The 25,582-nt window shown below is 44.9% G+C and overlaps 9 non-coding genes across 9 annotated transcripts; all 9 read left to right on the top strand.

Annotated features, from left to right (window-relative positions):
• Nucleotides 1-636: 636 nt before the first annotated feature.
• On the top strand, nucleotides 637-718 carry trnal-aag (transfer RNA leucine (anticodon AAG)). Its single transcript has one exon. It is a non-coding gene; the product is annotated as a tRNA-Leu (tRNA).
• Nucleotides 719-3,556: 2,838 nt separating this feature from the next.
• On the top strand, nucleotides 3,557-3,638 carry trnal-aag (transfer RNA leucine (anticodon AAG)). Its single transcript has one exon. It is a non-coding gene; the product is annotated as a tRNA-Leu (tRNA).
• Nucleotides 3,639-6,471: 2,833 nt separating this feature from the next.
• trnal-aag (transfer RNA leucine (anticodon AAG)) lies at nucleotides 6,472-6,553 on the top strand. Its single transcript has one exon. It is a non-coding gene; the product is annotated as a tRNA-Leu (tRNA).
• A 2,833-nt stretch (nucleotides 6,554-9,386) lies between these two features.
• On the top strand, nucleotides 9,387-9,468 carry trnal-aag (transfer RNA leucine (anticodon AAG)). The gene has a single exon. It is a non-coding gene; the product is annotated as a tRNA-Leu (tRNA).
• Nucleotides 9,469-12,306: 2,838 nt separating this feature from the next.
• Nucleotides 12,307-12,388, top strand: trnal-aag (transfer RNA leucine (anticodon AAG)). Its single transcript has one exon. It is a non-coding gene; the product is annotated as a tRNA-Leu (tRNA).
• Nucleotides 12,389-15,226: 2,838 nt separating this feature from the next.
• On the top strand, nucleotides 15,227-15,308 carry trnal-aag (transfer RNA leucine (anticodon AAG)). Its single transcript has one exon. It is a non-coding gene; the product is annotated as a tRNA-Leu (tRNA).
• A 2,838-nt stretch (nucleotides 15,309-18,146) lies between these two features.
• Nucleotides 18,147-18,228, top strand: trnal-aag (transfer RNA leucine (anticodon AAG)). Its single transcript has one exon. It is a non-coding gene; the product is annotated as a tRNA-Leu (tRNA).
• A 2,837-nt stretch (nucleotides 18,229-21,065) lies between these two features.
• On the top strand, nucleotides 21,066-21,147 carry trnal-aag (transfer RNA leucine (anticodon AAG)). The gene has a single exon. It is a non-coding gene; the product is annotated as a tRNA-Leu (tRNA).
• Nucleotides 21,148-23,979: 2,832 nt separating this feature from the next.
• On the top strand, nucleotides 23,980-24,061 carry trnal-aag (transfer RNA leucine (anticodon AAG)). Its single transcript has one exon. It is a non-coding gene; the product is annotated as a tRNA-Leu (tRNA).
• The last annotated feature ends 1,521 nt before the right edge of the window (nucleotides 24,062-25,582 follow it).

Raw genomic sequence — 25,582 nt, 5'->3', positions numbered from 1 at the left:
AACATCCCTGCAGCCAATTGCACGGTTTATGTAAAAGGCAAGGAAAGTGGCATCTCGAACTGGCCCCGAGGTCAGAGCATCCTCACACTGTGATCGGTCGTTCTCGGATTGTAATGCTACCTCCGCTTTTAGGCTGGAGAACATTCTTTGGGACTCTTATTCTGCAAAACAGACACAGTGACTGAAACTATGCTGCACGGTATGATGTGGAACACGGCCTGCTCAGCTTTGTGCATTTTCCCTGTAGTCCGGTGTGTTTCATGTTCCGTGTAAACGTGAAAGTTGTCCTGTTTCGAGCAATGGGTGAAATCATTTAGCAAAGCAAGAATCGAAATTGCAGTAATGTCAAGCAGTTCATGGTTATTTGACCAAATCATAAGCGAACATGTTTGCTCACGCACTCACAGATACATTTGTAGCTGAAAAGAGTCTGAGAAGATAGCCTCAGCTTACCATTGATTTTTATCCGGATTGATGAGCTATCATTATTTGTTGCGAAATTGATATTGTAGCCGGCACATCCAAGCAGCCGTGCGAGTCGGAGAGGAATCATGGAACCCATTTCACGTGACTTTCCATCTGTTGTCATGCAGGAGCTCAATTGGAAATGCAAGAAAATTGGGTGGCAGCGCCGCTGGTAGTGTGGCCGAGCGGTCTAAGGCGCTGGATTAAGGCTCCAGTCTCGACAGGGGCGTGGGTTCGAATCCCACCACTGCCATTTCTACTGATCAGTTGCAACGACACAGCTTGTTAAAATGCTGTTTCCATTCCCGCTGTACTTCTGTTCACAAAACAATTTGATTTGCTTCCCGGGGAATTAAATGTGTAGTGGGAAAGTGCCAAATTGGCTATGCTGTCTTGATCGTGTTCGCCTCCCGCGTGGAAAATTGCAAACAGCTCTACTGTTGCTTTATGTTCCAAGCATGTTGAGATTTTACTGGAACCGAATGGAGACTGCTATTTCATCGCTGTTGTGAAACAAAGTCCTGCGGTGAGTCGATTCATCGTTACTAGGCTTTCTGACGAATGGGAAAATCGTTCCGATGAATTTTGATGTCGTATGTTATTGAATTTCTCCAATTTCCTTCGTTTCCGTCCCGGAGACACCGGAAGGGAAAGGTGATCTAATCGAGACTGTGATTGGTGAAATTCACTTTTTGTGGCCTATTCTTATTATGTTCTTTCTTTCTCTCTTTTCAGCATTGTCTGGGATATGGTGGTGCACTGAGGCTCAAGTATCATTGAAAGAGTAGTTTGGAATTGCCCTGATGTTAGTTGTGAGATTACTTTATGGCTCATGCGCTCGGAGTGTCTCACGTTTAGCATTCATGCTCACTGTATCTGAAAATGCATTTGGTTTGCCAGTTTTGTTTCTGTTGCGTGTCAAATGTTTTCTGTTTTGCGATTCGTTCAATACATTACGAATTAACAGGCTTTCTGAGATAATTTCCAGCTGCAAAAACTCCTCAACTGAGAATCTGGGAAAATTTCACAGAGTATGGTCAGTCGGAGCAAAAGTAAGGAAGTCCTTCGTTTCTGCAGTGTTTCACAATACTACCTTTCCAGTGAGCAGTCGAACAGACTAAAGATTGTGCCACAGACTGCGACGACCAGCTCGGCTAAAAAGTTATCCTTTTAAAGCCGGTGTAAGCAACACAACGTTATTGGGCTACACCGGGTGAAAACAGATACTTCGGTGTATCTCGTCCATGCATACCACACAGCCAAAATTAAACAACTCCCATGAAACAACGAGCATTTGGAAACAGAAAGGTGAAAGGTAGAATGTCTTCAACTTTCAGTGTCGGATACCACTGAGCTGCAGCAGGGGCGGCTGTGGGCTTGTTTCTGTAGCATAGTGATCAGCACGTTCACCTTCCGCAAGATAGGTTCCCGCGGTCGAAACTGTTTTGTTCTTCATCTGCAGCCTTTTACATGGACAAGAACGGAGCTTTCCTGCTTGCTTTCCCATCTGCAAACCTGCCTTCGAATTTGCTTGAACAAATCTGCTCTCGTCGTGAAATGCAATGCATTTCCATTTGATTACTGTGCAGAGCATTGTAAAGATATTCTACAAACTGCTTCTGATCATGTGCCATTCAGTTTGAGAGTGTAGTTACCGATCCTTCCACGAAGAGCAATACTGCATTTGCATTCCTTGCTGAGGCGGCCCGGTTCAAAGACAGGGAAGAAGGTGATGCGCTGGTGTCACAGTGCACCACGGATTCCTGAACTATTCTGTCTGCCAAATGTACCCCAAAGTCGTATCTGAAAGGCCTCATTTGGAAGCTGTCTGTCGTTATTCAAAGTGCGAGAATTGGCAGCAGAGGTCCTGAATCATGTTTTGGAGCAGTTCGCACGTTAGTGGCTCATTCAATCAGCAACAGCAATGAAAGAAATTGCACTCTCAGAGGAAGCTCTGGACCTGTGCTTTCAAAGCTAGTATTAAGGTGCGCCCCGAGATCTAAGCCATGTTGGAATTTAAACGGAGGAATCGACAAAGAGGCTGCAGAATAACATCGCATCCTTTTGGTTTTCTTTAAATCACTGATGAGCAGGAAAATGTCAACGGGGAGAGCGACTGGGAAAGTGAGGCAGTTGCAGCTCTGGTGAAACTCCTTCTTTTTGAGTCACTCAGCAACAAGAGGCGTGAAGGTGACTCAGGCGTGAGAGCTCTTCACATCGAGAACAAAAAGCAATCAAGTGCAGTTAGCACCTCTCCCGGAGTGGAGGTGGGGTGAGATAATTAGCTTTTGATTTCAGTTACTATGTTCAAAAACTGCCTTTTAAATTGAGGTGAACAGAAACTGCATTTCTAATAAGCACCATGGAATTTAGCAAGATTTATTGAGTCGCTTCTCGTTGATTCCCACGCAGGTTTCCAACTCAGTTGTATCGATGTGGCTCATGTCCAGGTGTGAACATCCCTGCAGCCAATTGCACGGTTTATGTAAAAGGCAAGGAAAGTGGCATCTCGAACTGGCCCCGAGGTCAGAGCATCCTCACACTGTGATCGGTCGTTCTCGGATTGTAATGCTACCTCCGCTTTTAGGCTGGAGAACATTCTTTGGGACTCTTATTCTGCAAAACAGACACAGTGACTGAAACTATGCTGCACGGTATGATGTGGAACACGGCCTGCTCAGCTTTGTGCATTTTCCCTGTAGTCCGGTGTGTTTCATGTTCCGTGTAAACGTGAAAGTTGTCCTGTTTCGAGCAATGGGTGAAATCATTTAGCAAAGCAAGAATCGAAATTGCAGTAATGTCAAGCAGTTCATGGTTATTTGACCAAATCATAAGCGAACATGTTTGCTCACGCACTCACAGATACATTTGTAGCTGAAAAGAGTCTGAGAAGATAGCCTCAGCTTACCATTGATTTTTATCCGGATTGATGAGCTATCATTATTTGTTGCGAAATTGATATTGTAGCCGGCACATCCAAGCAGCCGTGCGAGTCGGAGAGGAATCATGGAACCCATTTCACGTGACTTTCCATCTGTTGTCATGCAGGAGCTCAATTGGAAATGCAAGAAAATTGGGCGGCAGCGCCGCTGGTAGTGTGGCCGAGCGGTCTAAGGCGCTGGATTAAGGCTCCAGTCTCGACAGGGGCGTGGGTTCGAATCCCACCACTGCCATTTCTACTGATCAGTTGCAACGACACAGCTTGTTAAAATGCTGTTTCCATTCCCGCTGTACTTCTGTTCACAAAACAATTTGATTTGCTTCCCGGGGAATTAAATGTGTAGTGGGAAAGTGCCAAATTGGCTATGCTGTCTTGATCGTGTTCGCCTCCCGCGTGGAAAATTGCAAACAGCTCTACTGTTGCTTTATGTTCCAAGCATGTTGAGATTTTACTGGAACCGAATGGAGACTGCTATTTCATCGCTGTTGTGAAACAAAGTCCTGCGGTGAGTCGATTCATCGTTACTTGGCTTTCTGACGAATGGGAAAATCGTTCCGATGAATTTTGATGTCATATGTTATTGAATTTCTCCAATTTCCTTCGTTTCCGTCCCGGAGACACCGGAAGGGAAAGGTGATCTAATCGAGACTGTGATTGGTGAAATTCACTTTTTGTGGCCTATTCTTATTATGTTCTTTCTTTCTCTCTTTTCAGCATTGTCTGGGATATGGTGGTGCACTGAGGCTCAAGTATCATTGAAAGAGTAGTTTGGAATTGCCCTGATGTTAGTTGTGAGATTACTTTATGGCTCATGCGCTCGGAGTGTCTCACGTTTAGCATTCATGCTCACTGTATCTGAAAATGCATTTGGTTTGCCAGTTTTGTTTCTGTTGCGTGTCAAATGTTTTCTGTTTTGCGATTCGTTCAATACATTACGAATTAACAGGCTTTCTGAGATAATTTCCAGCTGCAAAAACTCCTCAACTGAGAATCTGGGAAAATTTCACAGAGTATGGTCAGTCGGAGCAAAAGTAAGGAAGTCCTTCGTTTCTGCAGTGTTTCACAATACTACCTTTCCAGTGAGCAGTCGAACAGACTAAAGATTGTGCCACAGACTGCGACGACCAGCTCGGCTAAAAAGTTATCCTTTTAAAGCCGGTGTAAGCAACACAACGTTATTGGGCTACACCGGGTGAAAACAGATACTTCGGTGTATCTCGTCCATGCATACCACACAGCCAAAATTAAACAACTCCCATGAAACAACGAGCATTTGGAAACAGAAAGGTGAAAGGTAGAATGTCTTCAACTTTCAGTGTCGGATACCACTGAGCTGCAGCAGGGGCGGCTGTGGGCTTGTTTCTGTAGCATAGTGATCAGCACGTTCACCTTCCGCAAGATAGGTTCCCGCGGTCGAAACTGTTTTGTTCTTCATCTGCAGCCTTTTACATGGACAAGAACGGAGCTTTCCTGCTTGCTTTCCCATCTGCAAACCTGCCTTCGAATTTGCTTGAACAAATCTGCTCTCGTCGTGAAATGCAATGCATTTCCATTTGATTACTGTGCAGAGCATTGTAAAGATATTCTACAAACTGCTTCTGATCATGTGCCATTCAGTTTGAGAGTGTAGTTACCGATCCTTCCACGAAGAGCAATACTGCATTTGCATTCCTTGCTGAGGCGGCCCGGTTCAAAGACAGGGAAGAAGGTGATGCGCTGGTGTCACAGTGCACCACGGATTCCTGAACTATTCTGTCTGCCAAATGTACCCCAAAGTCGTATCTGAAAGGCCTCATTTGGAAGCTGTCTGTCGTTATTCAAAGTGCGAGAATTGGCACCAGAGGTCCTGAATCATGTTTTGGAGCAGTTCGCACGTTAGTGGCTCATTCAATCAGCAACAGCAATGAAAGAAATTGCACTCTCAGAGGAAGCTCTGGACCTGTGCTTTCAAAGCTAGTATTAAGGTGCGCCCCGAGATCTAAGCCATGTTGGAATTTAAACGGAGGAATCGACAAAGAGGCTGCAGAATAACATCGCATCCTTTTGGTTTTCTTTAAATCACTGATGAGCAGGAAAATGTCAACGGGGAGAGCGACTGGGAAAGTGAGGCAGTTGCAGCTCTGGTGAAACTCCTTCTTTTTGAGTCACTCAGCAACAAGAGGCGTGAAGGTGACTCAGGCGTGAGAGCTCTTCACATCGAGAACAAAAAGCAATCAAGTGCAGTTAGCACCTCTCCCGGAGTGGAGGTGGGGTGAGATAATTAGCTTTTGATTTCAGTTACTATGTTCAAAAACTGCCTTTTAAATTGAGGTGAACAGAAACTGCATTTCTAATAAGCACCATGGAATTTAGCAAGATTTATTGAGTCGCTTCTCGTTGATTCCCACGCAGGTTTCCAACTCAGTTGTATCGATGTGGCTCATGTCCAGGTGTGAACATCCCTGCAGCCAATTGCACGGTTTATGTAAAAGGCAAGGAAAGTGGCATCTCGAACTGGCCCCGAGGTCAGAGCATCCTCACACTGTGATCGGTCGTTCTCGGATTGTAATGCTACCTCCGCTTTTAGGCTGGAGAACATTCTTTGGGACTCTTATTCTGCAAAACAGACACAGTGACTGAAACTATGCTGCACGGTATGATGTGGAACACGGCCTGCTCAGCTTTGTGCATTTTCCCTGTAGTCCGGTGTGTTTCATGTTCCGTGTAAACGTGAAAGTTGTCCTGTTTCGAGCAATGGGTGAAATCATTTAGCAAAGCAAGAATCGAAATTGCAGTAATGTCAAGCAGTTCATGGTTATTTGACCAAATCATAAGCGAACATGTTTGCTCACGCACTCACAGATACATTTGTAGCTGAAAAGAGTCTGAGAAGATAGCCTCAGCTTACCATTGATTTTTATCCGGATTGATGAGCTATCATTATTTGTTGCGAAATTGATATTGTAGCCGGCACATCCAAGCAGCCGTGCGAGTCGGAGAGGAATCATGGAACCCATTTCACGTGACTTTCCATCTGTTGTCATGCAGGAGCTCAATTGGAAATGCAAGAAAATTGGGTGGCCGTTGGTAGTGTGGCCGAGCGGTCTAAGGCGCTGGATTAAGGCTCCTGTCTCGACAGGGGCGTGGGTTCGAATCCCACCACTGCCATTTCTACTGATCAGTTGCAACGACACAGCTTGTTAAAATGCTGTTTCCATTCCCGCTGTACTTCTGTTCACAAAACAATTTGATTTGCTTCCCGGGGAATTAAATGTGTAGTGGGAAAGTGCCAAATTGGCTATGCTGTCTTGACCGTGTTCGCCTCCCGCGTGGAAAATTGCAAACAGCTCTACTGTTGCTTTATGTTCCAAGCATGTTGAGATTTTACTGGAACCGAATGGAGACTGCTATTTCATCGCTGTTGTGAAACAAAGTCCTGCGGTGAGTCGATTCATCGTTACTAGGCTTTCTGACGAATGGGAAAATCGTTCCGATGAATTTTGATGTCATATGTTATTGAATTTCTCCAATTTCCTTCGTTTCCGTCCCGGAGACACCGGAAGGGAAAGGTGATCTAATCGAGACTGTGATTGGTGAAATTCACTTTTTGTGGCCTATTCTTATTATGTTCTTTCTTTCTCTCTTTTCAGCATTGTCTGGGATATGGTGGTGCACTGAGGCTCAAGTATCATTGAAAGAGTAGTTTGGAATTGCCCTGATGTTAGTTGTGAGATTACTTTATGGCTCATGCGCTCGGAGTGTCTCACGTTTAGCATTCATGCTCACTGTATCTGAAAATGCATTTGGTTTGCCAGTTTTGTTTCTGTTGCGTGTCAAATGTTTTCTGTTTTGCGATTCGTTCAATACATTACGAATTAACAGGCTTTCTGAGATAATTTCCAGCTGCAAAAACTCCTCAACTGAGAATCTGGGAAAATTTCACAGAGTATGGTCAGTCGGAGCAAAAGTAAGGAAGTCCTTCGTTTCTGCAGTGTTTCACAATACTACCTTTCCAGTGAGCAGTCGAACAGACTAAAGATTGTGCCACAGACTGCGACGACCAGCTCGGCTAAAAAGTTATCCTTTTAAAGCCGGTGTAAGCAACACAACGTTATTGGGCTACACCGGGTGAAAACAGATACTTCGGTGTATCTCGTCCATGCATACCACACAGCCAAAATTAAACAACTCCCATGAAACAACGAGCATTTGGAAACAGAAAGGTGAAAGGTAGAATGTCTTCAACTTTCAGTGTCGGATACCACTGAGCTGCAGCAGGGGCGGCTGTGGGCTTGTTTCTGTAGCATAGTGATCAGCACGTTCACCTTCCGCAAGATAGGTTCCCGCGGTCGAAACTGTTTTGTTCTTCATCTGCAGCCTTTTACATGGACAAGAACGGAGCTTTCCTGCTTGCTTTCCCATCTGCAAACCTGCCTTCGAATTTGCTTGAACAAATCTGCTCTCGTCGTGAAATGCAATGCATTTCCATTTGATTACTGTGCAGAGCATTGTAAAGATATTCTACAAACTGCTTCTGATCATGTGCCATTCAGTTTGAGAGTGTAGTTACCGATCCTTCCACGAAGAGCAATACTGCATTTGCATTCCTTGCTGAGGCGGCCCGGTTCAAAGACAGGGAAGAAGGTGATGCGCTGGTGTCACAGTGCACCACGGATTCCTGAACTATTCTGTCTGCCAAATGTACCCCAAAGTCGTATCTGAAAGGCCTCATTTGGAAGCTGTCTGTCGTTATTCAAAGTGCGAGAATTGGCACCAGAGGTCCTGAATCATGTTTTGGAGCAGTTCGCACGTTAGTGGCTCATTCAATCAGCAACAGCAATGAAAGAAATTGCACTCTCAGAGGAAGCTCTGGACCTGTGCTTTCAAAGCTAGTATTAAGGTGCGCCCCGAGATCTAAGCCATGTTGGAATTTAAACGGAGGAATCGACAAAGAGGCTGCAGAATAACATCGCATCCTTTTGGTTTTCTTTAAATCACTGATGAGCAGGAAAATGTCAACGGGGAGAGCGACTGGGAAAGTGAGGCAGTTGCAGCTCTGGTGAAACTCCTTCTTTTTGAGTCACTCAGCAACAAGAGGCGTGAAGGTGACTCAGGCGTGAGAGCTCTTCACATCGAGAACAAAAAGCAATCAAGTGCAGTTAGCACCTCTCCCGGAGTGGAGGTGGGGTGAGATAATTAGCTTTTGATTTCAGTTACTATGTTCAAAAACTGCCTTTTAAATTGAGGTGAACAGAAACTGCATTTCTAATAAGCACCATGGAATTTAGCAAGATTTATTGAGTCGCTTCTCGTTGATTCCCACGCAGGTTTCCAACTCAGTTGTATCGATGTGGCTCATGTCCAGGTGTGAACATCCCTGCAGCCAATTGCACGGTTTATGTAAAAGGCAAGGAAAGTGGCATCTCGAACTGGCCCCGAGGTCAGAGCATCCTCACACTGTGATCGGTCGTTCTCGGATTGTAATGCTACCTCCGCTTTTAGGCTGGAGAACATTCTTTGGGACTCTTATTCTGCAAAACAGACACAGTGACTGAAACTATGCTGCACGGTATGATGTGGAACACGGCCTGCTCAGCTTTGTGCATTTTCCCTGTAGTCCGGTGTGTTTCATGTTCCGTGTAAACGTGAAAGTTGTCCTGTTTCGAGCAATGGGTGAAATCATTTAGCAAAGCAAGAATCGAAATTGCAGTAATGTCAAGCAGTTCATGGTTATTTGACCAAATCATAAGCGAACATGTTTGCTCACGCACTCACAGATACATTTGTAGCTGAAAAGAGTCTGAGAAGATAGCCTCAGCTTACCATTGATTTTTATCCGGATTGATGAGCTATCATTATTTGTTGCGAAATTGATATTGTAGCCGGCACATCCAAGCAGCCGTGCGAGTCGGAGAGGAATCATGGAACCCATTTCACGTGACTTTCCATCTGTTGTCATGCAGGAGCTCAATTGGAAATGCAAGAAAATTGGGCGGCCGTTGGTAGTGTGGCCGAGCGGTCTAAGGCGCTGGATTAAGGCTCCAGTCTCGACAGGGGCGTGGGTTCGAATCCCACCACTGCCATTTCTACTGATCAGTTGCAACGACACAGCTTGTTAAAATGCTGTTTCCATTCCCGCTGTACTTCTGTTCACAAAACAATTTGATTTGCTTCCCGGGGAATTAAATGTGTAGTGGGAAAGTGCCAAATTGGCTATGCTGTCTTGATCGTGTTCGCCTCCCGCGTGGAAAATTGCAAACAGCTCTACTGTTGCTTTATGTTCCAAGCATGTTGAGATTTTACTGGAACCGAATGGAGACTGCTATTTCATCGCTGTTGTGAAACAAAGTCCTGCGGTGAGTCGATTCATCGTTACTAGGCTTTCTGACGAATGGGAAAATCGTTCCGATGAATTTTGATGTCATATGTTATTGAATTTCTCCAATTTCCTTCGTTTCCGTCCCGGAGACACCGGAAGGGAAAGGTGATCTAATCGAGACTGTGATTGGTGAAATTCACTTTTTGTGGCCTATTCTTATTATGTTCTTTCTTTCTCTCTTTTCAGCATTGTCTGGGATATGGTGGTGCACTGAGGCTCAAGTATCATTGAAAGAGTAGTTTGGAATTGCCCTGATGTTAGTTGTGAGATTACTTTATGGCTCATGCGCTCGGAGTGTCTCACGTTTAGCATTCATGCTCACTGTATCTGAAAATGCATTTGGTTTGCCAGTTTTGTTTCTGTTGCGTGTCAAATGTTTTCTGTTTTGCGATTCGTTCAATACATTACGAATTAACAGGCTTTCTGAGATAATTTCCAGCTGCAAAAACTCCTCAACTGAGAATCTGGGAAAATTTCACAGAGTATGGTCAGTCGGAGCAAAAGTAAGGAAGTCCTTCGTTTCTGCAGTGTTTCACAATACTACCTTTCCAGTGAGCAGTCGAACAGACTAAAGATTGTGCCACAGACTGCGACGACCAGCTCGGCTAAAAAGTTATCCTTTTAAAGCCGGTGTAAGCAACACAACGTTATTGGGCTACACCGGGTGAAAACAGATACTTCGGTGTATCTCGTCCATGCATACCACACAGCCAAAATTAAACAACTCCCATGAAACAACGAGCATTTGGAAACAGAAAGGTGAAAGGTAGAATGTCTTCAACTTTCAGTGTCGGATACCACTGAGCTGCAGCAGGGGCGGCTGTGGGCTTGTTTCTGTAGCATAGTGATCAGCACGTTCACCTTCCGCAAGATAGGTTCCCGCGGTCGAAACTGTTTTGTTCTTCATCTGCAGCCTTTTACATGGACAAGAACGGAGCTTTCCTGCTTGCTTTCCCATCTGCAAACCTGCCTTCGAATTTGCTTGAACAAATCTGCTCTCGTCGTGAAATGCAATGCATTTCCATTTGATTACTGTGCAGAGCATTGTAAAGATATTCTACAAACTGCTTCTGATCATGTGCCATTCAGTTTGAGAGTGTAGTTACCGATCCTTCCACGAAGAGCAATACTGCATTTGCATTCCTTGCTGAGGCGGCCCGGTTCAAAGACAGGGAAGAAGGTGATGCGCTGGTGTCACAGTGCACCACGGATTCCTGAACTATTCTGTCTGCCAAATGTACCCCAAAGTCGTATCTGAAAGGCCTCATTTGGAAGCTGTCTGTCGTTATTCAAAGTGCGAGAATTGGCACCAGAGGTCCTGAATCATGTTTTGGAGCAGTTCGCACGTTAGTGGCTCATTCAATCAGCAACAGCAATGAAAGAAATTGCACTCTCAGAGGAAGCTCTGGACCTGTGCTTTCAAAGCTAGTATTAAGGTGCGCCCCGAGATCTAAGCCATGTTGGAATTTAAACGGAGGAATCGACAAAGAGGCTGCAGAATAACATCGCATCCTTTTGGTTTTCTTTAAATCACTGATGAGCAGGAAAATGTCAACGGGGAGAGCGACTGGGAAAGTGAGGCAGTTGCAGCTCTGGTGAAACTCCTTCTTTTTGAGTCACTCAGCAACAAGAGGCGTGAAGGTGACTCAGGCGTGAGAGCTCTTCACATCGAGAACAAAAAGCAATCAAGTGCAGTTAGCACCTCTCCCGGAGTGGAGGTGGGGTGAGATAATTAGCTTTTGATTTCAGTTACTATGTTCAAAAACTGCCTTTTAAATTGAGGTGAACAGAAACTGCATTTCTAATAAGCACCATGGAATTTAGCAAGATTTATTGAGTCGCTTCTCGTTGATTCCCACGCAGGTTTCCAACTCAGTTGTATCGATGTGGCTCATGTCCAGGTGTGAACATCCCTGCAGCCAATTGCACGGTTTATGTAAAAGGCAAGGAAAGTGGCATCTCGAACTGGCCCCGAGGTCAGAGCATCCTCACACTGTGATCGGTCGTTCTCGGATTGTAATGCTACCTCCGCTTTTAGGCTGGAGAACATTCTTTGGGACTCTTATTCTGCAAAACAGACACAGTGACTGAAACTATGCTGCACGGTATGATGTGGAACACGGCCTGCTCAGCTTTGTGCATTTTCCCTGTAGTCCGGTGTGTTTCATGTTCCGTGTAAACGTGAAAGTTGTCCTGTTTCGAGCAATGGGTGAAATCATTTAGCAAAGCAAGAATCGAAATTGCAGTAATGTCAAGCAGTTCATGGTTATTTGACCAAATCATAAGCGAACATGTTTGCTCACGCACTCACAGATACATTTGTAGCTGAAAAGAGTCTGAGAAGATAGCCTCAGCTTACCATTGATTTTTATCCGGATTGATGAGCTATCATTATTTGTTGCGAAATTGATATTGTAGCCGGCACATCCAAGCAGCCGTGCGAGTCGGAGAGGAATCATGGAACCCATTTCACGTGACTTTCCATCTGTTGTCATGCAGGAGCTCAATTGGAAATGCAAGAAAATTGGGCGGCAGCGCCGCTGGTAGTGTGGCCGAGCGGTCTAAGGCGCTGGATTAAGGCTCCAGTCTCGACAGGGGCGTGGGTTCGAATCCCACCACTGCCATTTCTACTGATCAGTTGCAACGACACAGCTTGTTAAAATGCTGTTTCCATTCCCGCTGTACTTCTGTTCACAAAAAAATTTGATTTGCTTCCCGGGGAATTAAATGTGTAGTGGGAAAGTGCCAAATTGGCTATGCTGTCTTGACCGTGTTCGCCTCCCGCGTGGAAAATTGCAAACAGCTCTACTGTTGCTTTATGTTCCAAGCATGTTGAGATTTTACTGGAACCGAATGGAGACTGCTATTTCATCGCTGTTGTGAAACAAAGTCCTGCGGTGAGTCGATTCATCGTTACTAGGCTTTCTGACGAATGGGAAAATCGTTCCGATGAATTTTGATGTCATATGTTATTGAATTTCTCCAATTTCCTTCGTTTCCGTCCCGGAGACACCGGAAGGGAAAGGTGATCTAATCGAGACTGTGATTGGTGAAATTCACTTTTTGTGGCCTATTCTTATTATGTTCTTTCTTTCTCTCTTTTCAGCATTGTCTGGGATATGGTGGTGCACTGAGGCTCAAGTATCATTGAAAGAGTAGTTTGGAATTGCCCTGATGTTAGTTGTGAGATTACTTTATGGCTCATGCGCTCGGAGTGTCTCACGTTTAGCATTCATGCTCACTGTATCTGAAAATGCATTTGGTTTGCCAGTTTTGTTTCTGTTGCGTGTCAAATGTTTTCTGTTTTGCGATTCGTTCAATACATTACGAATTAACAGGCTTTCTGAGATAATTTCCAGCTGCAAAAACTCCTCAACTGAGAATCTGGGAAAATTTCACAGAGTATGGTCAGTCGGAGCAAAAGTAAGGAAGTCCTTCGTTTCTGCAGTGTTTCACAATACTACCTTTCCAGTGAGCAGTCGAACAGACTAAAGATTGTGCCACAGACTGCGACGACCAGCTCGGCTAAAAAGTTATCCTTTTAAAGCCGGTGTAAGCAACACAACGTTATTGGGCTACACCGGGTGAAAACAGATACTTCGGTGTATCTCGTCCATGCATACCACACAGCCAAAATTAAACAACTCCCATGAAACAACGAGCATTTGGAAACAGAAAGGTGAAAGGTAGAATGTCTTCAACTTTCAGTGTCGGATACCACTGAGCTGCAGCAGGGGCGGCTGTGGGCTTGTTTCTGTAGCATAGTGATCAGCACGTTCACCTTCCGCAAGATAGGTTCCCGCGGTCGAAACTGTTTTGTTCTTCATCTGCAGCCTTTTACATGGACAAGAACGGAGCTTTCCTGCTTGCTTTCCCATCTGCAAACCTGCCTTCGAATTTGCTTGAACAAATCTGCTCTCGTCGTGAAATGCAATGCATTTCCATTTGATTACTGTGCAGAGCATTGTAAAGATATTCTACAAACTGCTTCTGATCATGTGCCATTCAGTTTGAGAGTGTAGTTACCGATCCTTCCACGAAGAGCAATACTGCATTTGCATTCCTTGCTGAGGCGGCCCGGTTCAAAGACAGGGAAGAAGGTGATGCGCTGGTGTCACAGTGCACCACGGATTCCTGAACTATTCTGTCTGCCAAATGTACCCCAAAGTCGTATCTGAAAGGCCTCATTTGGAAGCTGTCTGTCGTTATTCAAAGTGCGAGAATTGGCACCAGAGGTCCTGAATCATGTTTTGGAGCAGTTCGCACGTTAGTGGCTCATTCAATCAGCAACAGCAATGAAAGAAATTGCACTCTCAGAGGAAGCTCTGGACCTGTGCTTTCAAAGCTAGTATTAAGGTGCGCCCCGAGATCTAAGCCATGTTGGAATTTAAACGGAGGAATCGACAAAGAGGCTGCAGAATAACATCGCATCCTTTTGGTTTTCTTTAAATCACTGATGAGCAGGAAAATGTCAACGGGGAGAGCGACTGGGAAAGTGAGGCAGTTGCAGCTCTGGTGAAACTCCTTCTTTTTGAGTCACTCAGCAACAAGAGGCGTGAAGGTGACTCAGGCGTGAGAGCTCTTCACATCGAGAACAAAAAGCAATCAAGTGCAGTTAGCACCTCTCCCGGAGTGGAGGTGGGGTGAGATAATTAGCTTTTGATTTCAGTTACTATGTTCAAAAACTGCCTTTTAAATTGAGGTGAACAGAAACTGCATTTCTAATAAGCACCATGGAATTTAGCAAGATTTATTGAGTCGCTTCTCGTTGATTCCCACGCAGGTTTCCAACTCAGTTGTATCGATGTGGCTCATGTCCAGGTGTGAACATCCCTGCAGCCAATTGCACGGTTTATGTAAAAGGCAAGGAAAGTGGCATCTCGAACTGGCCCCGAGGTCAGAGCATCCTCACACTGTGATCGGTCGTTCTCGGATTGTAATGCTACCTCCGCTTTTAGGCTGGAGAACATTCTTTGGGACTCTTATTCTGCAAAACAGACACAGTGACTGAAACTATGCTGCACGGTATGATGTGGAACACGGCCTGCTCAGCTTTGTGCATTTTCCCTGTAGTCCGGTGTGTTTCATGTTCCGTGTAAACGTGAAAGTTGTCCTGTTTCGAGCAATGGGTGAAATCATTTAGCAAAGCAAGAATCGAAATTGCAGTAATGTCAAGCAGTTCATGGTTATTTGACCAAATCATAAGCGAACATGTTTGCTCACGCACTCACAGATACATTTGTAGCTGAAAAGAGTCTGAGAAGATAGCCTCAGCTTACCATTGATTTTTATCCGGATTGATGAGCTATCATTATTTGTTGCGAAATTGATATTGTAGCCGGCACATCCAAGCAGCCGTGCGAGTCGGAGAGGAATCATGGAACCCATTTCACGTGACTTTCCATCTGTTGTCATGCAGGAGCTCAATTGGAAATGCAAGAAAATTGGGCGGCAGCGCTGCTGGTAGTGTGGCCGAGCGGTCTAAGGCGCTGGATTAAGGCTCCAGTCTCGACAGGGGCGTGGGTTCGAATCCCACCACTGCCATTTCTACTGATCAGTTGCAACGACACAGCTTGTTAAAATGCTGTTTCCATTCCCGCTGTACTTCTGTTCACAAAACAATTTGATTTGCTTCCCGGGGAATTAAATGTGTAGTGGGAAAGTGCCAAATTGGCTATGCTGTCTTGATCGTGTTCGCCTCCCGCGTGGAAAATTGCAAACAGCTCTACTGTTGCTTTATGTTCCAAGCATGTTGAGATTTTACTGGAACCGAATGGAGACTGCTATTTCATCGCTGTTGTGAAACAAAGTCCTGCGGTGAGTCGATTCATCGTTACTAGGCTTTCTGACGAATGGGAAAATCGTTCCGATGAGTTTTGATGTCGTATGTTATTGAATTTCTCCAATTTCCTTCGTTTCCGTCCCGGAGACACCGGAAGGGAAAGGTGATCTAATCGAGACTGTGATTGGTGAAATTCACTTTTTGTGGCCTATTCTTATTATGTTCTTTCTTTCTCTCTTTTCAGCATTGTCTGGGATATGGTGGTGCACTGAGGCTCAAGTATCATTGAAAGAGTAGTTTGGAATTGCCCTGATGTTAGTTGTGAGATTACTTTATGGCTCATGCGCTCGGAGTGTCTCACGTTTAGCATTCATGCTCACTGTATCTGAAAATGCATTTGGTTTGCCAGTTTTGTTTCTGTTGCGTGTCAAATGTTTTCTGTTTTGCGATTCGTTCAATACATTACGAATTAACAGGCTTTCTGAGATAATTTCCAGCTGCAAAAACTCCTCAACTGAGAATCTGGGAAAATTTCACAGAGTATGGTCAGTCGGAGCAAAAGTAAGGAAGTCCTTCGTTTCTGCAGTGTTTCACAATACTACCTTTCCAGTGAGCAGTCGAACAGACTAAAGATTGTGCCACAGACTGCGACGGCCAGCTCGGCTAAAAAGTTATCCTTTTAAAGCCGGTGTAAGCAACACAACGTTATTGGGCTACACCGGGTGAAAACAGATACTTCGGTGTATCTCGTCCATGCATACCACACAGCCAAAATTAAACAACTCCCATGAAACAACGAGCATTTGGAAACAGAAAGGTGAAAGGTAGAATGTCTTCAACTTTCAGTGTCGGATACCACTGAGCTGCAGCAGGGGCGGCTGTGGGCTTGTTTCTGTAGCATAGTGATCAGCACGTTCACCTTCCGCAAGATAGGTTCCCGCGGTCGAAACTGTTTTGTTCTTCATCTGCAGCCTTTTACATGGACAAGAACGGAGCTTTCCTGCTTGCTTTCCCATCTGCAAACCTGCCTTCGAATTTGCTTGAACAAATCTGCTCTCGTCGTGAAATGCAATGCATTTCCATTTGATTACTGTGCAGAGCATTGTAAAGATATTCTACAAACTGCTTCTGATCATGTGCCATTCAGTTTGAGAGTGTAGTTACCGATCCTTCCACGAAGAGCAATACTGCATTTGCATTCCTTGCTGAGGCGGCCCGGTTCAAAGACAGGGAAGAAGGTGATGCGCTGGTGTCACAGTGCACCACGGATTCCTGAACTATTCTGTCTGCCAAATGTACCCCAAAGTCGTATCTGAAAGGCCTCATTTGGAAGCTGTCTGTCGTTATTCAAAGTGCGAGAATTGGCACCAGAGGTCCTGAATCATGTTTTGGAGCAGTTCGCACGTTAGTGGCTCATTCAATCAGCAACAGCAATGAAAGAAATTGCACTCTCAGAGGAAGCTCTGGACCTGTGCTTTCAAAGCTAGTATTAAGGTGCGCCCCGAGATCTAAGCCATGTTGGAATTTAAACGGAGGAATCGACAAAGAGGCTGCAGAATAACATCGCATCCTTTTGGTTTTCTTTAAATCACTGATGAGCAGGAAAATGTCAACGGGGAGAGCGACTGGGAAAGTGAGGCAGTTGCAGCTCTGGTGAAACTCCTTCTTTTTGAGTCACTCAGCAACAAGAGGCGTGAAGGTGACTCAGGCGTGAGAGCTCTTCACATCGAGAACAAAAAGCAATCAAGTGCAGTTAGCACCTCTCCCGGAGTGGAGGTGGGGTGAGATAATTAGCTTTTGATTTCAGTTACTATGTTCAAAAACTGCCTTTTAAATTGAGGTGAACAGAAACTGCATTTCTAATAAGCACCATGGAATTTAGCAAGATTTATTGAGTCGCTTCTCGTTGATTCCCACGCAGGTTTCCAACTCAGTTGTATCGATGTGGCTCATGTCCAGGTGTGAACATCCCTGCAGCCAATTGCACGGTTTATGTAAAAGGCAAGGAAAGTGGCATCTCGAACTGGCCCCGAGGTCAGAGCATCCTCACACTGTGATCGGTCGTTCTCGGATTGTAATGCTACCTCCGCTTTTAGGCTGGAGAACATTCTTTGGGACTCTTATTCTGCAAAACAGACACAGTGACTGAAACTATGCTGCACGGTATGATGTGGAACACGGCCTGCTCAGCTTTGTGCATTTTCCCTGTAGTCCGGTGTGTTTCATGTTCCGTGTAAACGTGAAAGTTGTCCTGTTTCGAGCAATGGGTGAAATCATTTAGCAAAGCAAGAATCGAAATTGCAGTAATGTCAAGCAGTTCATGGTTATTTGACCAAATCATAAGCGAACATGTTTGCTCACGCACTCACAGATACATTTGTAGCTGAAAAGAGTCTGAGAAGATAGCCTCAGCTTACCATTGATTTTTATCCGGATTGATGAGCTATCATTATTTGTTGCGAAATTGATATTGTAGCCGGCACATCCAAGCAGCCGTGCGAGTCGGAGAGGAATCATGGAACCCATTTCACGTGACTTTCCATCTGTTGTCATGCAGGAGCTCAATTGGAAATGCAAGAAAATTGGGCGGCAGCGCTGCTGGTAGTGTGGCCGAGCGGTCTAAGGCGCTGGATTAAGGCTCCAGTCTCGACAGGGGCGTGTGTTCGAATCCCACCACTGCCATTTCTACTGATCAGTTGCAACGACACAGCTTGTTAAAATGCTGCTTCCATTCCCGCTGTACTTCTGTTCACAAAACAATTTGATTTGCTTCCCGGGGAATTAAATGTGTAGTGGGAAAGTGCCAAATTGGCTATGCTGTCTTGATCGTGTTCGCCTCCCGCGTGGAAAATTGCAAACAGCTCTACTGTTGCTTTATGTTCCAAGCATGTTGAGATTTTACTGGAACCGAATGGAGACTGCTATTTCATCGCTGTTGTGAAACAAAGTCCTGCGGTGAGTCGATTCATCGTTACTTGGCTTTCTGACGAATGGGAAAATCGTTCCGATGAGTTTTGATGTCATATGTTATTGAATTTCTCCAATTTCCTTCGTTTCCGTCCCGGAGACACCGGAAGGGAAAGGTGATCTAATCGAGACTGTGATTGGTGAAATTCACTTTTTGTGGCCTATTTTATTATGTTCTTTCTTTCTCTCTTTTCAGCATTGTCTGGGATATGGTGGTGCACTGAGGCTCAAGTATCATTGAAAGAGTAGTTTGGAATTGCCCTGATGTTAGTTGTGAGATTACTTTATGGCTCATGCGCTCGGAGTGTCTCACGTTTAGCATTCATGCTCACTGTATCTGAAAATGCATTTGGTTTGCCAGTTTTGTTTCTGTTGCGTGTCAAATGTTTTCTGTTTTGCGATTCGTTCAATACATTACGAATTAACAGGCTTTCTGAGATAATTTCCAGCTGCAAAAACTCCTCAACTGAGAATCTGGGAAAATTTCACAGAGTATGGTCAGTCGGAGCAAAAGTAAGGAAGTCCTTCGTTTCTGCAGTGTTTCACAATACTACCTTTCCAGTGAGCAGTCGAACAGACTAAAGATTGTGCCACAGACTGCGACGGCCAGCTCGGCTAAAAAGTTATCCTTTTAAAGCCGGTGTAAGCAACACAACGTTATTGGGCTACACCGGGTGAAAACAGATACTTCGGTGTATCTCGTCCATGCATACCACACAGCCAAAATTAAACAACTCCCATGAAACAACGAGCATTTGGAAACAGAAAGGTGAAAGGTAGAATGTCTTCAACTTTCAGTGTCGGATACCACTGAGCTGCAGCAGGGGCGGCTGTGGGCTTGTTTCTGTAGCATAGTGATCAGCACGTTCACCTTCCGCAAGATAGGTTCCCGCGGTCGAAACTGTTTTGTTCTTCATCTGCAGCCTTTTACATGGACAAGAACGGAGCTTTCCTGCTTGCTTTCCCATCTGCAAACCTGCCTTCGAATTTGCTTGAACAAATCTGCTCTCGTAGTGAAATGCAATGCATTTCCATTTGATTACTGTGCAGAGCATTGTAAAGATATTCTACAAACTGCTTCTGATCATGTGCCATTCAGTTTGAGAGTGTAGTTACCGATCCTTCCACGAAGAGCAATACTGCATTTGCATTCCTTGCTGAGGCGGCCCGGTTCAAAGACAGGGAAGAAGGTGATGCGCTGGTGTCACAGTGCACCACGGATTCCTGAACTATTCTGTCTGCCAAATGTACCCCAAAGTCGTATCTGAAAGGCCTCATTTGGAAGCTGTCTGTCGTTATTCAAAGTGCGAGAATTGGCAGCAGAGGTCCTGAATCATGTTTTGGAGCAGTTCGCACGTTAGTGGCTCATTCAATCAGCAACAGCAATGAAAGAAATTGCACTCTCAGAGGAAGCTCTGGACCTGTGCTTTCAAAGCTAGTATTAAGGTGCGCCCCGAGATCTAAGCCATGTTGGAATTTAAACGGAGGAATCGACAAAGAGGCTGCAGAATAACATCGCATCCTTTTGGTTTTCTTTAAATCACTGATGAGCAGGAAAATGTCAACGGGGAGAGCGACTGGGAAAGTGAGGCAGTTGCAGCTCTGGTGAAACTCCTTCTTTTTGAGTCACTCAGCAACAAGAGGCGTGAAGGTGACTCAGGCGTGAGAGCTCTTCACATCGAGAACAAAAAGCAATCAAGTGCAGTTAGCACCTCTCCCGGAGTGGAGGTGGGGTGAGATAATTAGCTTTTGATTTCAGTTACTATGTTCAAAAACTGCCTTTTAAATTGAGGTGAACAGAAACTGCATTTCTAATAAGCACCATGGAATTTAGCAAGATTTATTGAGTCGCTTCTCGTTGATTCCCACGCAGGTTTCCAACTCAGTTGTATCGATGTGGCTCATGTCCAGGTGTGAACATCCCTGCAGCCAATTGCACGGTTTATGTAAAAGGCAAGGAAAGTGGCATCTCGAACTGGCCCCGAGGTCAGAGCATCCTCACACTGTGATCGGTCGTTCTCGGATTGTAATGCTACCTCCGCTTTTAGGCTGGAGAACATTCTTTGGGACTCTTATTCTGCAAAACAGACACAGTGACTGAAACTATGCTGCACGGTATGATGTGGAACACGGCCTGCTCAGCTTTGTGCATTTTCCCTGTAGTCCGGTGTGTTTCATGTTCCGTGTAAACGTGAAAGTTGTCCTGTTTCGAGCAATGGGTGAAATCATTTAGCAAAGCAAGAATCGAAATTGCAGTAATGTCAAGCAGTTCATGGTTATTTGACCAAATCATAAGCGAACATGTTTGCTCACGCACTCACAGATACATTTGTAGCTGAAAAGAGTCTGAGAAGATAGCCTCAGCTTACCATTGATTTTTATCCGGATTGATGAGCTATCATTATTTGTTGCGAAATTGATATTGTAGCCGGCACATCCAAGCAGCCGTGCGAGTCGGAGAGGAATCATGGAACCCATTTCACGTGACTTTCCATCTGTTGTCATGCAGGAGCTCAATTGGAAATGCAAGAAAATTGGGCGGCAGCGCTGCTGGTAGTGTGGCCGAGCGGTCTAAGGCGCTGGATTAAGGCTCCAGTCTCGACAGGGGCGTGGGTTCGAATCCCACCACTGCCATTTCTACTGATCAGTTGCAACGACACAGCTTGTTAAAATGCTGTTTCCATTCCCGCTGTACTTCTGTTCACAAAACAATTTGATTTGCTTCCCGGAGAATTAAATGTGTAGTGGGAAAGTGCCAAATTGGCTATGCTGTCTTGATCGTGTTCGCCTCCCGCGTGGAAAATTGCAAACAGCTCTACTGTTGCTTTATGTTCCAAGCATGTTGAGATTTTACTGGAACCGAATGGAGACTGCTATTTCATCGCTGTTGTGAAACAAAGTCCTGCGGTGAGTCGATTCATCGTTACTAGGCTTTCTGACGAATGGGAAAATCGTTCCGATGAGTTTTGATGTCGTATGTTATTGAATTTCTCCAATTTCCTTCGTTTCCGTCCCGGAGACACCGGAAGGGAAAGGTGATCTAATCGAGACTGTGATTGGTGAAATTCACTTTTTGTGGCCTATTCTTATTATGTTCTTTCTTTCTCTCTTTTCAGCATTGTCTGGGATATGGTGGTGCACTGAGGCTCAAGTATCATTGAAAGAGTAGTTTGGAATTGCCCTGATGTTAGTTGTGAGATTACTTTATGGCTCATGCGCTCGGAGTGTCTCACGTTTAGCATTCATGCTCACTGTATCTGAAAATGCATTTGGTTTGCCAGTTTTGTTTCTGTTGCGTGTCAAATGTTTTCTGTTTTGCGATTCGTTCAATACATTACGAATTAACAGGCTTTCTGAGATAATTTCCAGCTGCAAAAACTCCTCAACTGAGAATCTGGGAAAATTTCACAGAGTATGGTCAGTCGGAGCAAAAGTAAGGAAGTCCTTCGTTTCTGCAGTGTTTCACAATACTACAGTGAGCAGTCGAACAGACTAAAGATTGTGCCACAGACTGCGACGGCCAGCTCGGCTAAAAAGTTATCCTTTTAAAGCCGGTGTAAGCAACACAACGTTATTGGGCTACACCGGGTGAAAACAGATACTTCGGTGTATCTCGTCCATGCATACCACACAGCCAAAATTAAACAACTCCCATGAAACAACGAGCATTTGGAAACAGAAAGGTGAAAGGTAGAATGTCTTCAACTTTCAGTGTCGGATACCACTGAGCTGCAGCAGGGGCGGCTGTGGGCTTGTTTCTGTAGCATAGTGATCAGCACGTTCACCTTCCGCAAGATAGGTTCCCGCGGTCGAAACTGTTTTGTTCTTCATCTGCAGCCTTTTACATGGACAAGAACGGAGCTTTCCTGCTTGCTTTCCCATCTGCAAACCTGCCTTCGAATTTGCTTGAACAAATCTGCTCTCGTAGTGAAATGCAATGCATTTCCATTTGATTACTGTGCAGAGCATTGTAAAGATATTCTACAAACTGCTTCTGATCATGTGCCATTCAGTTTGAGAGTGTAGTTACCGATCCTTCCACGAAGAGCAATACTGCATTTGCATTCCTTGCTGAGGCGGCCCGGTTCAAAGACAGGGAAGAAGGTGATGCGCTGGTGTCACAGTGCACCACGGATTCCTGAACTATTCTGTCTGCCAAATGTACCCCAAAGTCGTATCTGAAAGGCCTCATTTGGAAGCTGTCTGTCGTTATTCAAAGTGCGAGAATTGGCAGCAGAGGTCCTGAATCATGTTTTGGAGCAGTTCGCACGTTAGTGGCTCATTCAATCAGCAACAGCAATGAAAGAAATTGCACTCTCAGAGGAAGCTCTGGACCTGTGCTTTCAAAGCTAGTATTAAGGTGCGCCCCGAGATCTAAGCCATGTTGGAATTTAAACGGAGGAATCGACAAAGAGGCTGCAGAATAACATCGCATCCTTTTGGTTTTCTTTAAATCACTGATGAGCAGGAAAATGTCAACGGGGAGAGCGACTGGGAAAGTGAGGCAGTTGCAGCTCTGGTGAAACTCCTTCTTTTTGAGTCACTCAGCAACAAGAGGCGTGAAGGTGACTCAGGCGTGAGAGCTCTTCACATCGAGAACAAAAAGCAATCAAGTGCAGTTAGCACCTCTCCCGGAGTGGAGGTGGGGTGAGATAATTAGCTTTTGATTTCAGTTACTATGTTCAAAAACTGCCTTTTAAATTGAGGTGAACAGAAACTGCATTTCTAATAAGCACCATGGAATTTAGCAAGATTTATTGAGTCGCTTCTCGTTGATTCCCACGCAGGTTTCCAACTCAGTTGTATCGATGTGGCTCATGTCCAGGTGTGAACATCCCTGCAGCCAATTGCACGGTTTATGTAAAAGGCAAGGAAAGTGGCATCTCGAACTGGCCCCGAGGTCAGAGCATCCTCACACTGTGATCGGTCGTTCTCGGATTGTAATGCTACCTCCGCTTTTAGGCTGGAGAACATTCTTTGGGACTCTTATTCTGCAAAACAGACACAGTGACTGAAACTATGCTGCACGGTATGATGTGGAACACGGCCTGCTCAGCTTTGTGCATTTTCCCTGTAGTCCGGTGTGTTTCATGTTCCGTGTAAACGTGAAAGTTGTCCTGTTTCGAGCAATGGGTGAAATCATTTAGCAAAGCAAGAATCGAAATTGCAGTAATGTCAAGCAGTTCATGGTTATTTGACCAAATCATAAGCGAACATGTTTGCTCACGCACTCACAGATACATTTGTAGCTGAAAAGAGTCTGAGAAGATAGCCTCAGCTTACCATTGATTTTTATCCGGATTGATGAGCTATCATTATTTGTTGCGAAATTGATATTGTAGCCGGCACATCCAAGCAGCCGTGCGAGTCGGAGAGGAATCATGGAACCCATTTCACGTGACTTTCCATCTGTTGTCATGCAGGAGCTCAATTGGAAATGCAAGAAAATTGGGCGGCAGCGCTGCTGGTAGTGTGGCCGAGCGGTCTAAGGCGCTGGATTAAGGCTCCAGCCTCGGCAGGGGCGTGTGTTCGAATCCCACCACTGCCATTTCTACTGATCAGTTGCAACGACACAGCTTGTTAAAATGCTGTTTCCATTCCCGCTGTACTTCTGTTCACAAAACAATTTGATTTGCTTCCCGGAGAATTAAATGTGTAGTGGGAAAGTGCCAAATTGGCTATGCTGTCTTGATCGTGTTCGCCTCCCGCGTGGAAAATTGCAAACAGCTCTACTGTTGCTTTATGTTCCAAGCATGTTGAGATTTTACTGGAACCGAATGGAGACTGCTATTTCATCGCTGTTGTGAAACAAAGTCCTGCGGTGAGTCGATTCATCGTTACTTGGCTTTCTGACGAATGGGAAAATCGTTCCGATGAGTTTTGATGTCATATGTTATTGAATTTCTCCAATTTCCTTCGTTTCCGTCCCGGAGACACCGGAAGGGAAAGGTGATCTAATCGAGACTGTGATTGGTGAAATTCACTTTTTGTGGCCTATTTTTATTATGTTCTTTCTTTCTCTCTTTTCAGCATTGTCTGGGATATGGTGGTGCACTGAGGCTCATGTATCATTGAAAGAGTAGTTTGGAATTGCCCTGATGTTAGTTGTGAGATTACTTTATGGCTCATGCGCTCGGAGTGTCTCACGTTTAGCATTCATGCTCACTGTATCTGAAAATGCATTTGGTTTGCCAGTTTTGTTTCTGTTGCGTGTCAAATGTTTTCTGTTTTGCGATTCGTTCAATACATTACGAATTAACAGGCTTTCTGAGATAATTTCCAGCTGCAAAAACTCCTCAACTGAGAATCTGGGAAAATTTCACAGAGTATGGTCAGTCGGAGCAAAAGTAAGGAAGTCCTTCGTTTCTGCAGTGTTTCACAATACTACAGTGAGCAGTCGAACAGACTAAAGATTGTGCCACAGACTGCGACGGCCAGCTCGGCTAAAAAGTTATCCTTTTAAAGCCGGTGTAAGCAACACAACGTTATTGGGCTACACCGGGTGAAAACAGATACTTCGGTGTATCTCGTCCATGCATACCACACAGCCAAAATTAAACAACTCCCATGAAACAACGAGCATTTGGAAACAGAAAGGTGAAAGGTAGAATGTCTTCAACTTTCAGTGTCGGATACCACTGAGCTGCAGCAGGGGCGGCTGTGGGCTTGTTTCTGTAGCATAGTGATCAGCACGTTCACCTTCCGCAAGATAGGTTCCCGCGGTCGAAACTGTTTTGTTCTTCATCTGCAGCCTTTTACATGGACAAGAACGGAGCTTTCCTGCTTGCTTTCCCATCTGCAAACCTGCCTTCGAATTTGCTTGAGCAAATCTGCTCTCGTAGTGAAATGCAATGCATTTCCATTTGATTACTGTGCAGAGCATTGTAAAGATATTCTACAAACTGCTTCTGATCATGTGCCATTCAGTTTGAGAGTGTAGTTACCGATCCTTCCACGAAGAGCAATACTGCATTTGCATTCCTTGCTGAGGCGGCCCGGTTCAAAGACAGGGAAGAAGGTGATGCGCTGGTGTCACAGTGCACCACGGATTCCTGAACTATTCTGTCTG

The sequence above is a fragment of the Hemiscyllium ocellatum genome, unplaced genomic scaffold (assembly GCF_020745735.1).
Source record: "Hemiscyllium ocellatum isolate sHemOce1 unplaced genomic scaffold, sHemOce1.pat.X.cur. scaffold_96_pat_ctg1, whole genome shotgun sequence".
In the NCBI taxonomy this organism is placed as follows: Eukaryota; Metazoa; Chordata; class Chondrichthyes; order Orectolobiformes; family Hemiscylliidae; genus Hemiscyllium; species Hemiscyllium ocellatum.
Note: the sequence above shows the minus strand (reverse complement) of the source record. Positions and strands in the feature narration are given on the sequence as shown.